Source organism: Marmota flaviventris, chromosome 4 (genome assembly GCF_047511675.1).
Source record: "Marmota flaviventris isolate mMarFla1 chromosome 4, mMarFla1.hap1, whole genome shotgun sequence".
Classification (NCBI taxonomy): domain Eukaryota; kingdom Metazoa; phylum Chordata; class Mammalia; order Rodentia; family Sciuridae; genus Marmota; species Marmota flaviventris.
In genome coordinates this window covers 154867091-154882035 of record NC_092501.1, presented here as the reverse complement: position 1 = coordinate 154882035, position 14945 = coordinate 154867091, and the positions used below count along the sequence as shown (strand labels likewise).

Below are 14945 nucleotides of genomic sequence, written 5' to 3'. Positions count from 1 at the left end.
AAACCACCCTATCCAGAAACCAGAACAGGACTGAAGAACAGAAAGGGACTGATAAGAAGATGGGAGCGGGAGAAGGGAGGGAGAGGGAGGGAAAAAGAAAAGGAGAAAAGAAGTAGACCACACAGTATGTTGAACTGCAGAGCACCCAAGAATCTTAAAAGCAGCCAGAGAGAAAAGACTGACTTTACCAACAACAGCCAGCCCCTGCCACAGGACCACATGAGAACCAGTAAGACAGGAGCCACCACCCAGAACCGCCAACTGAGGTGACCCATCATTCAGAAGTCAAAATAAAGCACAGCAGAACTAGGGTGCCAGGAACAGATGCTCACTAAGGGAATTCTAAAAGATGCATCTCTGAAAGAAGGGACACCATCCCAGAAGCAAACCTCGGTACAGAAGAAGGATGGTGAGCCCAGTGAATTATACAGATAAGAGCCAGGAAAACAGAAAGCCACCGAGTCTGGGGGAAGCTCAGAAATGAGGACATATAGAAAACCCCATGCCAAAATCTCAATGGACGGTCTGGGTAACAGGTGGTAGGACTCAGGTGAGTTTTACTTTTTCCTTCACACTCTCCTTGTCTGATTTGTGGTCTCTCTGTGTGTGTGTGTGTGAGAGAGAGAGAGAGAAATCAATCTGTCTTTTTACATTATGCACCAGCTTTAAGAACCAAACTGCTAAATTAGAATGAAATGGAAATAAAATCAAATATCAAAATTTCAAATTCCTGGAACTTCAATCTGCCAGTGCTAATATCAACTTTCTCTTAAAAACCCTGAAGACTGGAGCTTGGAATATAGCTCAGTTGGTAGAGTGCTTGCCTCGCAATGCACAAGGCCCTGGGTTCAATCCCCAGCACCACAAATTACTTTTTAAAAACCTGAAGACTCATTTGAAAGGACATTAAAAGTTGCATTAAAAGACTAAACTCTAGCCACTAAGGGTTTGCTATGTTCCAGGCACTATACCAGATTCAGGATGAGACCAAAATTGTGAAAGTCATTCTACTAGATTTTTAAGATAATAGGTAATCTATATGAAAAGCATTTCACCAAGGTCTAAGCCTAAAGTGAATTTACCCTGCTGGTAAAGAGTTAAATCTGGTTTGGCTTTTTCTTTTTTAAACAAATACAGATATGATAGCTTTATATATGAAATTAATTCAGTATAAATGATGAGCTCCCATATTAACTGCCAATCTTGCAATTTGCCTATAATTTCTTTCTATCCCTCAATAGATAAGAAAACTACAATGGAAGTTCATAAGCAGCGCTGAGCAAACCCTCAGTGTGAATCACATCATTTTTTTTTCAAACATTTATTTTTTAGGTGTAGATGGACACAACACAATGCCCATCTTGATGGTTCTCTGGTTAATTTCATAATTATCAAAACCTTAGAGCAACATGTTTTCATAATGTATCAACTGTCCACTTTTGCTCAAAGTATCAACTTGGCAAAACATTTCACTGATTAAAACCAGGACAACTGTATCTATTAAAAAGCAGTTTCCGGCTGGGGTTGTGGCTCAGTGATAGAGCACTCGCCTAGCACATGCAAGGCCCTGGGTTTGATCCTCAGCACCACATATAAATACATAAAATGAAGATATTGTGGCCAAAAACAACTAAAAAAAAAAAAAAGGCAGTTTCTCCACATTGACATAAACAGTGTGTGAGGGCTTCTGCACTAAAAACAAAAGCTGCATTTGACATAAGGGGACTGGAAAAAATAGGGCTTCAAATCATTTGAATGGAAACCCTTTGGCTCTTTCTAGCTATGTGGAAAAGGTTGATAAGGTAACAGCTAAACCTATGCCACTATGGCAAACCAGAGCAGGAGGACAGTGATCAAGTAATGCCACAGGATAAACTCCCCAAGAAAAGGGAGTTGATATACCACTTACCACTCAAAGGCCCAGCTTGGAGAGATCATTCAATCCAAAACAATAAGAGAGGCACAGGCATAAGGTCCTAAGATTTCCTCTATCCTCTCCCAGGCAAATGGTAGCCAACACAGGGAATGCCTGTCTACCAAGGTAGAAAGGATCCAAAATGATTTACAGGATTACATGGACCCCTCTTACCTGTGCATCTTCAAAAACAGGAGACAGTGCCTTCCTCTAAAATACTAAGTTGTTCTCAGCAATAAGCGGGGCCAGTCGTAAAGGTCTGTATAAAACGCCCAGTTCACCATGCTATCAAAACATTAAGTACCTACAAATTCATTAAGTTTCCCTCATCCTCCCAGAATGTCAAGAGGTCATTTTTTTCTGAGCGTATTTAACATGTAAGAAACAGGTCTTGTTTTTTGGTCTAGTGTTCTCTAACCTCTTTTAGGATGGGAAAAAAAAAGTCATTTTTTGTTGTTTACCACAAGTATCCTCCTCCACTCATTTTCCAAATGAATTAAACTCCTATGTGCTCATGAATATTGGACTAGGAACACTGTTAAAAAAAAAAAAACCTAACCTTTTCAATACTATATTTAATTCTTATCTTTTTAAAAAGCAATTTCCTTGGACAGTTTATTTAATGAAAAGCAAAACAAACACATATATAAAGGTTCTTGACAGTCTCGGCACAATTCTGAAATAACTGTAATAACCCAGCAACAAAGTTGTCTAGGAGCGATTATTTTAAATTTTTCTTTGAGTATATTTGGTCAAAAAAGCAGCATTTCCATTTTAATATGATCCTACATCCATTGGAGAGAAAGGAATATCAATGTGAAAAGGAGCATTGTAATTCTAACTTCAGAAGTATTCCACAATGACATTAACTTCTTCTAAATGAACCAGCACACCCCCCAAGTCACAGGAGGGCACATCCTAGAATCCGAACCCACACAAGCACAGTTACCTCAACACCAGGTATTTCTAATTTCCTGTCCACACAAGAGACTCTAGGAGGCACTGGCTAGGCAGGCATCCGCTCACTATCTCCACAGCACTTCCCCCAGTAAACCAGCCACTGCCCAATAATGCGTCTATTTATTTTACCCAGAAGCAGATCTATTAGCCAGACATTCTAAAAACACAAACGTTTCGTTGTGCTTGGAGTAACTCCAATATTGGTGCCTTGCTGCAGAACGATGCTGCAGGAATATAAAGTGAGCCATGTGGATGCTGTATCCACACATGAAGTGCATTGTCAGGATCTGTCTATCCTGAAGAGGGACCCACCTGAAAAGCTTGGGGTAATACCCCCCCACACACACACACACACACACACACACAGGCATACAGAGGAATGAGGGAAGAAAGCCAAGGATAAAGACTTCCTTATCCGAAAAACCAGCACAATTTTAAGGCAACTCCCCCTTAAAGCTTTCAAGATCAAAAAGGCTTTTCTTTCTCCATTCCCTGTTCAGACTGAGTAAGAAAAGCAAGACAATGCTGGGGGATGTTCTGAAATGGGCTTGGCAAGTCACCACGTGCAAAGCACCTTAAACGTAACCCAAATGCTAGGCCGGGGTTTGGCTCCGAAAACGCAGCCTGCTGGATGCAAGAGGTGGGAGTCCCCGGGGTATCCATGGCAGGAGCCAGGGCTGAGCCAGTCAAACCTGGGAAACTAACAAGGAAGAAGGTTTAACAACAATAATAAAATGAAACAGCCTGAGGCCGCGGGTACTCCAGAGAGCTGACGGAGGGGGAGGGGCGGGAGAAACTGAGACTGTTAAATTGTTCCAGATGAGAAGCAATCGCTCCCACATCTCCACAAGCCCATCTGATACGAGGGTCCGCGTTTCTTTGTGAGTCTTGCCTCCCCTCCTTTCTGGGGAACCCAACATAATCCCCAACAGCCGCTGGTCTACAGCTGCCATAAATGAAATCCAGACCCATTACAGGGAACTCATATTTTCTCCCTCCAACACACACACACACACACACACACACACACACACACACGGGTTCAGCCGGATCACACAGCTAAAGTTTCCGGAACTTAATCATAAAACCACAATCAGAAGTTGCTTTGATATGCTCACCGCACACACAAAATCTGTCCTTGGCTTAAAAGAAGAAAACCTCAAACTTTGCCCTCCGTAAAGGCGTGCGGTAATGAGACAAAAATCTAACTTTGGCAGAGGGTGTGTTCGTCTTTGTCACCCACCGAGAGCCTGGCGCCGCGCGTGGGAGAGCTGCGGGCACTCAGTGGCGCGGTGGCATCCGCGCCACCGGCCACCTCCCTGGCCGACAACCGGCCTCGGGGACCGAGATTGCGGCCCGAGGTCCGGAAGCGGCGTCGGCCGCTGTCACCCGGCGGGGTGGGATGGGAGGAAGCGGGGGAAGGGCGCAGGGAGTGGGGAGACGGGAGAGGACGGGCACCGAGCCCCGCAGCCCGGCCGGCGGAGGTGAGAGAAGGGAGCAAAGGGCGGCGCGGACCCCGAGGCCCCGGAGCTCCCGCTATTGTTGCCGGGGCTGCGGGAGCCGGCCGGCCGCCTGCCTCCTCCAGGCGGGACCCCGCGGGCCCGCGCCCACCTCCGCCCGCGCCCCGGCGCGGTGCGCTGCAGGCGTCGGACTCGCACAAGTTGCCGCCCGCTGCCGGGACCACCTCGGCCCCCGCCCGCCCTCCCCGCCGCGGTCATTGTTCGCCGCGCGCCTCCTACCTCGGCGGCGCCGGCGGTTCCGGCGGCTCCCGGTCCTGGCTGCGGGATCTGCAGCTCCCGAGCCCCCGGCTGGCGAGGGCGCGGCGGCTCCCGGCTGCGCCTGCGGCTGCGGCGCGGACTATTAATACCCGCAGGCGGCGGCGGCGCGGGCGCGCGAGCGGGGCTGGCGGTGGCCGGCAGAGGTCCGAGCCATCAAAGGTGGCGCGGGGCGGAGGGGAGGGCGGAGCAGGCAGGGTGGGTGGGGAGCGGGCTCCGGGTCGCCATGGCCGCCTTGACGCCCAGCCGAGCGCCACTCGCGCGGGGAGGAGCAGCGCAAAGCGGGCGGTGGCCGCGTCCCCGCCCCGCTCCAAGCCGAGCGCCTGCAGCCGCTGCGCCCACGCTGGACCCGCCGCCTCCGAGGCCAGGCGAGCGGGAAGTGCCGGCGGCCGCCGCCCCTCCCCGGCCTGGGCCGGCCCCTCCGCGGGGGGAGCCTGGGCTCCCACAGCCCGAGCCGCGGGGACAGCAGGAGAGCCACAGCCCCCTCCAGCGTCCAGGCCGGCGACCTGCGCGCCGGCGCGCGCTGCCAGGCTCCGCCCTGGGGGCAGGTGCGCGGAGAGGTGGCCCGAGGGCCACACCACCTCCGGGCTGTGCCTTACTTGGGCGTACTGCCAAAGCTGGTTTCCACGCTGCGCCGCGGAACCGAGCGCGGGAAGCGCCACCAGGGAGACGCAAGCCTGATGCTGTGATGAAAAGCTAAATGGGGAGGGCGGGAGACAGAGCACCGGCGAAGCCAAGAGCCCCTGGACGGGATCTGTAGTGCTGACGCCGCAGGTCGCTTTTTGAAGCCCAGCATGAGACTACAAAGTCGTGTGGGGAGTGGTACTATTCAGAGACCCACTAATCCCCCTTCCCCGGGCTACTCGCGCGGGCTTCCAGTACCAACCTGGGTTGCACGGGATTTAGTCCCAGAGGGGCAGTTGTCACCACTGTTCCTGCCCGGGCCCAGGTTCCTCCGTGCAGGAGAACCGCCAAGACTGTACCCACCTCCGTCCCGGTCCCTCCGGGGGACTAGAGCAACGCCCTATAAGGAATGGCGTGAAAGCGACTGTTTGCCTGCCTCGGGGTTTCTGAAACTACACAGAACTGGGAGCAGGACTCAAGACCCCAGCCAGTCTCCCCACCCACCAGCTGCCTTTATGGTCTTCGCTCCCTAGCTCAGCCTTTCGCTCCTCCCTCTTTACGCACGGTGGGAAAGGTCTTCCGCGGCCGCAAGTGAGACAGCTAAGCTTCCCTCCGCTACTGAGTCCCGCCTCTGACTCTAGCCCTGGTCGTTCTGCGCCCTGAAGGAGTTCACTGACCTCAAGTCCCGAGGACACCTTTCACCGAAAGGCCACAACTGAACTCAAGAGTTGAATCCAAACTGTGCTGGTGGAAGGACCCCTTAAAACAAAAACGGGGGTTGCAAGAGACGGATACTTGCCGTTAGCAGCTGGAAGTGGTGACCAGCGGGGAAGCAGAGCCTGTTAAGAATGAGGCGCGGAACTATTTTTAAATGTCCGCACATTTGGCGAAGGATAGGCCCAGAGATCCTTATAGGCCTGAGACCTCAGAAGAAACAGGCGTTGGAAGTTTGTATTTAAAGTAATGGGTTTGAGGCCAGTGTGTGGCTTTAGATAAAGCCTAGATCAGATGTCTTCAGTCAGTAATCCTAACATGTGTGAGACCTGAGGGTCAATCCCCAGCACTACAAACTTATATAAAACAAATATGGGTACATGGTACAATTTTAAATCAAGCAGTATAGAAGGGTGCTAAGTAAGACACATAAAGGACCTCTCCTGTATCCCCAGTATAGTCCTCAGTTTTCCCAAAAACTTTTAGACTTACAAAACTTTCTGGTCTTATGCAAAGGTATGAGCACCCAAATCTTTCCTATAAAGAGCTCATGCGTCACAGTGAAATTTTTTTATCCCAAAGTTACCACCCACTCCCCCATAACAGGTCACCATTCAAAGGTCAAAGGAATCTCTGGATTTAGGGTGCTGCTGCTCCCTGGACATGACAGCATGCACTGTAGGCCACCAAGGAATCAGGCATCCGAACCCTAGGCAGGGAAGAGCAGACTGGCTGCTCTGGTTATAATCCTTCACCTTCCATGTGGCCTGGCTGTGGTGACTCACTGCTGTGGGATAGAGGAGGGAAACATGAGGTCTGGTCCAAACACTGTCTTCCACCTTGTTAGCAACAAGTGTTAGTGTCTTGGTGACAGCTCTTGCCTTCTCACTGACTCACCTTGATGAAGCGAGCCACCAAGTTGAGAGATGGCCTTTTGGAGGTCCCATGTGGACATGAACAGAGGGAGCCCTCCTGTAAATGGCTCATAAGGAAATGAGGTAAGGTCCACCAGCCCTCAAGGTACTGAGCCCTACCACCAAGATGTCAATGGGCCAATAATGGTCCTTCCCAATCAAGCCTTAAAATGACTTCGGTGTCATGACAGACCCCAAGCCAGGGGACCCAGCTTAGCAATTCCTAGATTCTTGACCATGTTTTGGAGTGACTTGCTTTGCAGAGGTAGATAACCCACATAGATAGGTAGACAATATGGTAGGAAGAAATGTTAGAAGAAGCAGGGTCAAAGTCAATTGGAAGACTATGAATCCCCTTATGTAGTCAGTGGGGTTTTGAACTGTGTTCATTTCCTCAGTCCACAGTGCAGATCCCTCCCCTTTCTGGATCCCTAATACCTAGGGCGCCAGAGCCAGTCTTTTCTCTATAGTAGCTATTTTTTTTATGGAACCAGTGGAAACCAAGCTGCAAAGAAAGAATTAACATGACCTGGAAAACTTTGGGGCTGCTGAAAGTGAGACCTTGATTCTTCTGCAGAGAAGATTCCAGGCCTAGAAAGAGAAGGGTGGGGGCAATGTCAGTGACAGAAGCCAGGTAGGGAAAAGCTTAAGGGGGAAGAGGGGAGAGAACAGAGATCAAGGGAATGTCCACATGGGGCGCTCAGGGTTCAAAGGGGTAGCTGCTGATTCAGTTCTGGTAGATAATGTGGATTATTCCCCAAAGACCCTGCAGCAGTTTATCCTTCCACTGTGGAGATGTAATCTGACCCTGCTTGCACAGGGACTCTGTCCCCGCCCTTTGAATCTAGATAGACTCTTTTGGTCAGTCCAGTACAGTGGAAGTGAAGCTATGTGACTTCCATGGCTAGGTCATGTAAATCCAGCAGCTTCTAGCCTGTTCCCAGCATAGACCTGCTCTAGGAGGTCCGTTCCATGTAAGAAATCCCAGCTCTCCTGAATCACCATTCTCCAGAGCCCGGGTGAAGATGTTCGGGTGACAGAACCAGAGGAGCTGATCTTGCAGTCATTCAGCCCAGGTGCCAGTATATGTGTGACGAAGCCAGCTCGGAGTGGGTTCTCCAGTCCTTTGGGCCTCCCTAGCCCTTTGGGTTAGACCACCTAATACCATACCACGGAGCAGAGAGGAAGCATCTCAGCTATGTCCAAGTTCCTGTCAACAGAGTTGGTGGTAAACTGAGTATTTCACACCATTAAATTTTGCACAGCTTGCTGGAAGTCATAGGTGACCAGAACACCACCAACAGGCTTCTGCATATTTCCAGCTCCAGCTACTGGCAAACTTCTAATCCTTGTCCTTCTTAGGCGAAAACAATCTCATTTTGTAAACTGTCTCTTGACCTTTCTTCTCCCTAGAACTTCTTTCCCTGTCCGTGATCACCTTGCCGTTGGGTTGGTGGTTGTCTTGTCTTTTTCTTGTTGACTTAGGAGACCTTTTACATGTTAAGGAAATCAGTTCTTTGCAATCCTGCAGTGAATTCTCTTTTTCTGTTTTTGATTGTTTCTGGTACTCTTTTTTGCAGCAAGTTCTCAATTTTTAACATTGTCAAACATTTCAGTGTTTGCTTTTAGTATTTCATGGTTTTGCTTGAAAAAAATCTTCCCCATTCAAGACTTAAAAAATATTTTCACACTTTAACAGTTTTATTTTTATCATTGATCTATATGGTATTTCTTGGCATAAAAAATAAGATATAGATCCAATATTTCTTTTTTCCCAAATGGCTACATAGATATTATTTGAATAATCCATCTCTTTGTGCTTCTTTAAATGCCAACTTCATCCTACATTATAGTCAATATTCTTTTACACTGATCTGCCTATTCCTCTCCCAGTACCAAAATATTTTTTTATAATTTCATAATATATCTTACTATCTGATAGAGCTTGGGCCATATATTGTTATTCAAGAGAGTTTTCTTGACTAGTCTTACTTGTTTGTTTTTCCAAATGAATTTTAGTACCCACAAATTCATAAAATAATTCTAATTACAGTTTTGATTAGTATGGCTTTGGAAAATTTAACCTTTAACCGCAGAGTTTCTTCTTTTCTATTTGTAATAACAACAGTTAAAACATGCTGAGTGAGGCTGGGGTTGTAGCTCAGTGGTAGAGCACTTGCCCCTCACATGTGAGGCATGGGGTTCACTCCTCAGCACCACATAAAAATAAATAAACAAAAAATAAAGGTATTGTGACCATCTATAACTAAAAAACAACAACAACAACAAAAAAAACATACTGAGCTGTTATTACCTTAGTGAAGATTAACTCACTTAACAGGCACATACATCACCCTGTGAAGTAGGAATTATATGATCATCTCCATTTTTACATAGAAGAAACTGAAACAGAGAAGCTAAGTAATCTACCCAAGGTCACACAACTGGCAAATGGCAGAGAAGGAGACTCAAGCTCAGGTCACAACAGCTTCAGAGATCATGCACTTATCCACAGGTTGTGTTGTACCTCAGTATTCAGAAATTTAGGACAGCTGGAGAAATGTTGAAAAATATACTTATTTTAGGATAGAAAATAAAATAGGATAAAAAGTGAGGACATCAGGTCATATTTTTCCTCACTTTCAAAAGGAGACATTTAGAAGGGACCAGAAAGTCACAGGAGGCAATCATTATGAATCTGGCTTGTTGATTCTCAAAGAATGACATACAGGCGGGGAAGGTATATCCTTGTGGATGGTTACATGAAGTATTTTCATTGTTCAAAAATGCACTGCCTTTCTGTCTTCCTGACAAATATCCCATGATCTCACTCATGTGGAATTTTAAAAAGTTGATCTCAGACGCTGAGGGCAAAGCAATGGTAACCAGAGGCTGGGGAGGAGGGCAGAGCAGGGTCAACAGGCACCAAGTCAGAGACGAGACGGAAGCTTTGGCACACTGCAGCACACGGTGATTACAGATAATGATAATGTGCTGCATATTTTCAAAAGCTAGGAGAAAGGTTTTGAATGTTTTCACCAAGAGGAAATGATAAAAGATTGAGGAGACAGATGTCTACCAAGATTTGAACATTCCACAATGGATATCACACGGTACCCTACAAATAGGTACAATTCACATTTGTTGATTAAAATTGAAATGCAGTGAGCACCTCACACCTATTAAGAAAAATAAGATTTTTTTAAAAAGTGTTGGCAAAGATGTGAGGAAATTGGAATAGAAACCCTGTGCATTATCAATAAGCTTATAAAGTGGTTCCTCAAACAATTAAAAATAGAAAGCGATGTGATCCAGCAATCCCACTTCTGGGTGTATACCCCTAAAATTGGAAAGCAGGGTACTGAAAATGTATTTGCACACCCATGTGCAGGGCAACATCATTCACAATAGCCCAGATGTAGAAACCACCCAATAGCCATTGACACGTGAGTGGTAGGCAAGCACACGGAATGTCATTCAGCCTTAAAAAGAAAGGAAATGCCAACCATTTACAACACGGATGACCCTGAAGACCTCATACTGAGTGAAATAAACCAGATGCAAAAAGACCCCTAGGTATGTACTCAAGAGAAATGAAAACATTCACTAAAAACTTGTACACAAATGTACAAGCAGTTTTTATGTGAACCTCACAAAACAGCTGTCCATCAAATGACAACTGGACAAATAAAATGTGGTATGTCAATACAATAAAATATTATTGGGCAATAAAAAAAGAGTAGACTGATAGATGCTCCACCAGGGATGGACTTGAAAAACTTTACGCTAAGTGAAAATATGTTGCCATAAAAGACCACATATAGTATGTTCCATTCATTTAAAACATCAAGAAGAGGCACATCTATAAAGACAGGTTAGAGGTGGCTTGGAACTGGGGGAGCTGGGGGAAAATGGAGACTGTTAATGGGTACAGATGCTTTGGGGGGGGTTAATGAAAATATTCTAAATGATTGTAGAACTTTGAATATATCAAAAGGCAGTGAATTGTATGCCTCGTATAGGTGAATTGTATGATATATAAATTATATCTTGCCACTCGTGGTGGTGCATGCCTGTAATCCCAGCAGCTTGGGAGGCTGATATAGAAGGATTGTGATTTCAAAGCCAGCCTCAGCAACTTAGCAAGGCCCTAAGCAACAAAGTGAGACCCTGTCTCAAAAGGGCTGGGGGATGTGGCTCAGTGGTTAATTTTTATATATAGACATATATACATACACACAGACATACACACACATGTCATATATATGTATGTCTTAATTAGGTTCTCTTTTAAAGTAAAATGGTGGAAAATTTTAGGGTCAACTTTATTGTCACCCAATTGTCATACAACTAGATTTCTTGCTCAAGATAGAGAAAAAAGTTCTCATCATATGTTCTAATAAATTAATACGAATTTCTTAATGAGGAATTTGTCAATGTATGAGACTCATGAGCCTAATATTAATCTGTGATTTATCAAACTGGTTCTAACTGGAGGGCTCTAATAGTCTCTAGCAGGTGTTTTCTTAATGATTCCTAATTACAAAAAGCTCAGGCAGACACACATGAAAAGGAAGGCTACTAAAGACAGAATGAAACTTAGAAATGCCTGCACACTGCCATGTGGGTCAGGCCGGTACCTGTAAAGTCCCAGAGGTTCTTCACCTTGGGTACATTTGAAATTACCTGGGAAATTGGTCTGGGGGGCAGTCTGAGGACTGGAATCTTTTAAAGGTTCCCAGGAGATTCTAATGTGCAACCAGATGGAGAACACTGACCCAGGTCAATACCCCTATAGCTGAGAACGTCTGGCCGGAGCAGATTAGCTCAGAACTTAGATCCAATGATGGAATCTCACCATGCTCTAGGTAGCCAAAAGGTGCAAGAACCCCCAGCGAGGAGCACATGCAGGAGGAGGATGAGAACGTGATGAGGCCCGACATACATTTCCTCCTCTAGTTTTTCAAAACATAATATATTCTATGACTCCAAATCAAACTCTACTAAAAGTAATTCATAAAAACAAGGAATGGAACTACCATTTGACCCAGTTATCCCACTCCTCACTCTATATCCTAAAGAGTTAAAATCAACATCCTATATCAACGTTCATAGCAGTTCAATTCCCAATAGCCAAGCTATGGAACCAACCTAAGTGCCCTTCAGAAGATGAATGGATAAAGAAAATGTGGTGTATATACACAATAGAATATTACTCAGCCATAAAGAAGAATGAAATTATGGCATTGGCCAGTAAATAGATGGTACTGGAGATTATCATGCTAAGTAAAATAGGCCAGTCCCCCAAAGCCAAAGGCTGAACGTTCTCTCTGAAATGTGGATACTAACTCACAACAAGGGAGAGAAAAGAGGGAAAGAATAGAAGTTCATTGGATTAGACAAAGGGGAGTGAAGGGAAGGGAGAAGGGATGGGGATAGGAAAGACAGTGGAATGAATCGGCATCACTTTCCCTTGCTCATATATGAATACATGACCAGCGTAACTCCTCATCATATACACCACAGAATGGGAAGAAGCTAGACTCCATGTATGCATAATAAGTCAAAATATGCTCTTCTGTCATGTATATCTAAAAAGAACAAATTAAAAAGTGAAAAAATAAATAATTCGTGAGAAGCTTCCCTCCTAACCTGCCGCTCTCATCCTGCCTCCCCCCACCCCCCCTTCCAAACAGATCACTGCTGCTCATGGTTTTTCCTTTATCTTTCTGGAAAACTTAAACCAACCCAGCCAGAAATATGTTATTTCTCTCCCTCTAACAGAAAAGGTAGACTTTTAAACGTTGTTCTGGGAAAGTCTTTGAAATCATTTGTTATAGCTACATAAAGATCCCTTATTCTCTCTCTCTCATGTCCACATGGTGTTGCATTATATGGATACACCATTTTTTTTTCAATATATTATCTTTTAAAAATATTTTTAGTTGTAGATGGACACAATACCTTTATTTTATTTAATTATTTTTTGTGTGTGTGGTGCTGAGAATCAAACCCAGTGCCTCACATGTGCTAGGCAAGCACTCTACCACTGAGCCACAACCCCAGCCCTTATCTTTTTTTGGATGCATCATTTTTGAAGAATTACTTCTTTAAAAAAAAAAAAAAGAGTTATTTCTTGATGGGCATTTAAATTGTTTCCAATTTGCTATTACCCCCAGTGTGTCCATAAACAGCCCTATGTTAGTTTGCACAGGTATACATATAATGGTGTCATCTGCAATTTTGAGAGACAATGAGAAATTGCCATCATGGGTGGTTGCGATTTAGAACCCCTCCCCCATTGCCTTGCCCCAGAATGAGTTGTCACACTTTCAAGGTTTTTTTTCTTCTTCTTTTTCTTTTCTTTTTCTTTCTTTTTTTTTTTTTATCTGATATTTTAAAAATTATCTCTTGGTATGTTTTGGTTTCCTCTTCTCTCTGTGACTTGCGGCCTTGTCTTTTCTTGTTAAGATCTTTCCTAGTTCCTCTCCTATCAGTTCAATCACATTCTTCCCGATCAGCAGCTTGGGAGAAAGACCAGATCTCCCCAGGGCCTATGGCTTCACCTACCCTCAGGACCCAATGAGTCAGCAGGTCTTCGAAGGAGGAACAAGAAGGCACTGAACAGTAGATGGTGGACAGGTGGGAGCCCTCCATCCTGGACAAAAGGGACTTGGTGTGTCGTGCTCTGAGGGATGGTCATTTACCACCTCTTCCTCTTTCTGCTAATACTAATGGAATGCCTGTGATCTGGGACGTGAATCCTGCAGATAAAATAATAAAGAAATTAAGATGTGCAGCCCCAAATCACAACTGTAGAAGTCTTCCTACCAATATCCCTACATACTTCTTTTTTATGGATATTGATGGGCAATTATAACATCATTAGCTGCAATTAAACTACCATTTCATGCTTTTCAAGTTTTTCTTGCATTAAGCTACACCAACCTGAGCTAATTATCTAAAACAGTCTTTGAAACCATGCTTTGCTTCTACGTATGAAACCCCAACAGTTTGGGCATTTTTCCCCCCATTACCTAAAAGTAGAAAAATTCCTGATCCACCCTCTTATTCCTCCAAAGCCTTTTCTAACTTGAGAATTTTATGTGTTTTTATTTTCTTGTTTAGCCTGGTTTCTTTCCGGGTAAGTTAGAAGACCTAATGTGGATTTTCTTGTGGCATCTGGCCGATTCCCTAGGCTCCTTGCTAGACAGGGGTTATCAATCTTTCCTGTTATAAAACTTTCCCAGAGAAAGACCTTTTGTTTTCTCAATACTTCTCTCATTCCAGTATTTATGATCTAGTCACTAAAATAACTTTCCACTACCTATCATCTCAAAATGATCTCATCGACCAGCTTAATGTAATTCAATGCTGATTATTTCTAAATAGTTCTTCAGGTCTCATGAATTAGTTATCAAACCGGATTCACAGTGGAATTGTGACTTTGATTTTTTTTCATGGCAGAATTAATGGACTTTGAATTTTTCCTATGGAGAAAACACTCTGTATTTGTTTCCTATTTAAATAAATCCAGGCATGCAAGAAATATCACTTAAAATTAATTCCTCTTCTAAACCTCATCCCATAGGCAGGAAGAAACTCAGCTGCAGTCCTGGGGGGCATCCCTTCCCTCCCCGACACCCTTCTTGCAGGAGAGTCCCCACATGTCCGGTCCCATCGGGGTGTTAGGAGACCCTCGGGGACCACATCACTGTCCTGGGCTGCATCCTGGGTCAGTCTGGCTGCTCTGTGACTTCAGGCCAGAGCCCACAGGTGAGGTGGGTCCCTGCTGCCTGCAAGCCCACAGACCCCTCTCTCCTTCTTCTTGAACAAGGTCCCTTCTCTTTTCTCGTTTCCTTCGGAGCCAACGCCTCTTGTTCCACTGTGGCCACAGACACTGAACCTCCTCCGGGTCTCTGCTTCTAAAAACTGAATCTCTCTCAAAGTATCCCAACTTCCTCCTCAGCCCCAGCCTTTCCTCCTGACTAGGAAGGCTGAAAGTCGCTACTGTGGGGTCTCTGCATTGGCCCAAGGGTAAAG

General features: G+C 45.3%; 1 protein-coding gene across 3 annotated transcripts in view; it reads right to left on the bottom strand.

The window, feature by feature from the left end:
• Positions 1 to 4995, bottom strand: part of Farp1 (FERM, ARH/RhoGEF and pleckstrin domain protein 1) — a 260483-nt gene extending 255488 nt beyond the window's left edge. For all 3 annotated transcript variants that reach the window (XM_027938778.2, XM_071611599.1, XM_071611600.1), the window contains exon 1: positions 4615 to 4995. The gene's annotated coding sequence lies outside the window, so the exon portion shown is untranslated. The remainder of the gene's footprint in view (positions 1 to 4614) is intronic.
• Positions 4996 to 14945: the final 9950 nt, after the last annotated feature.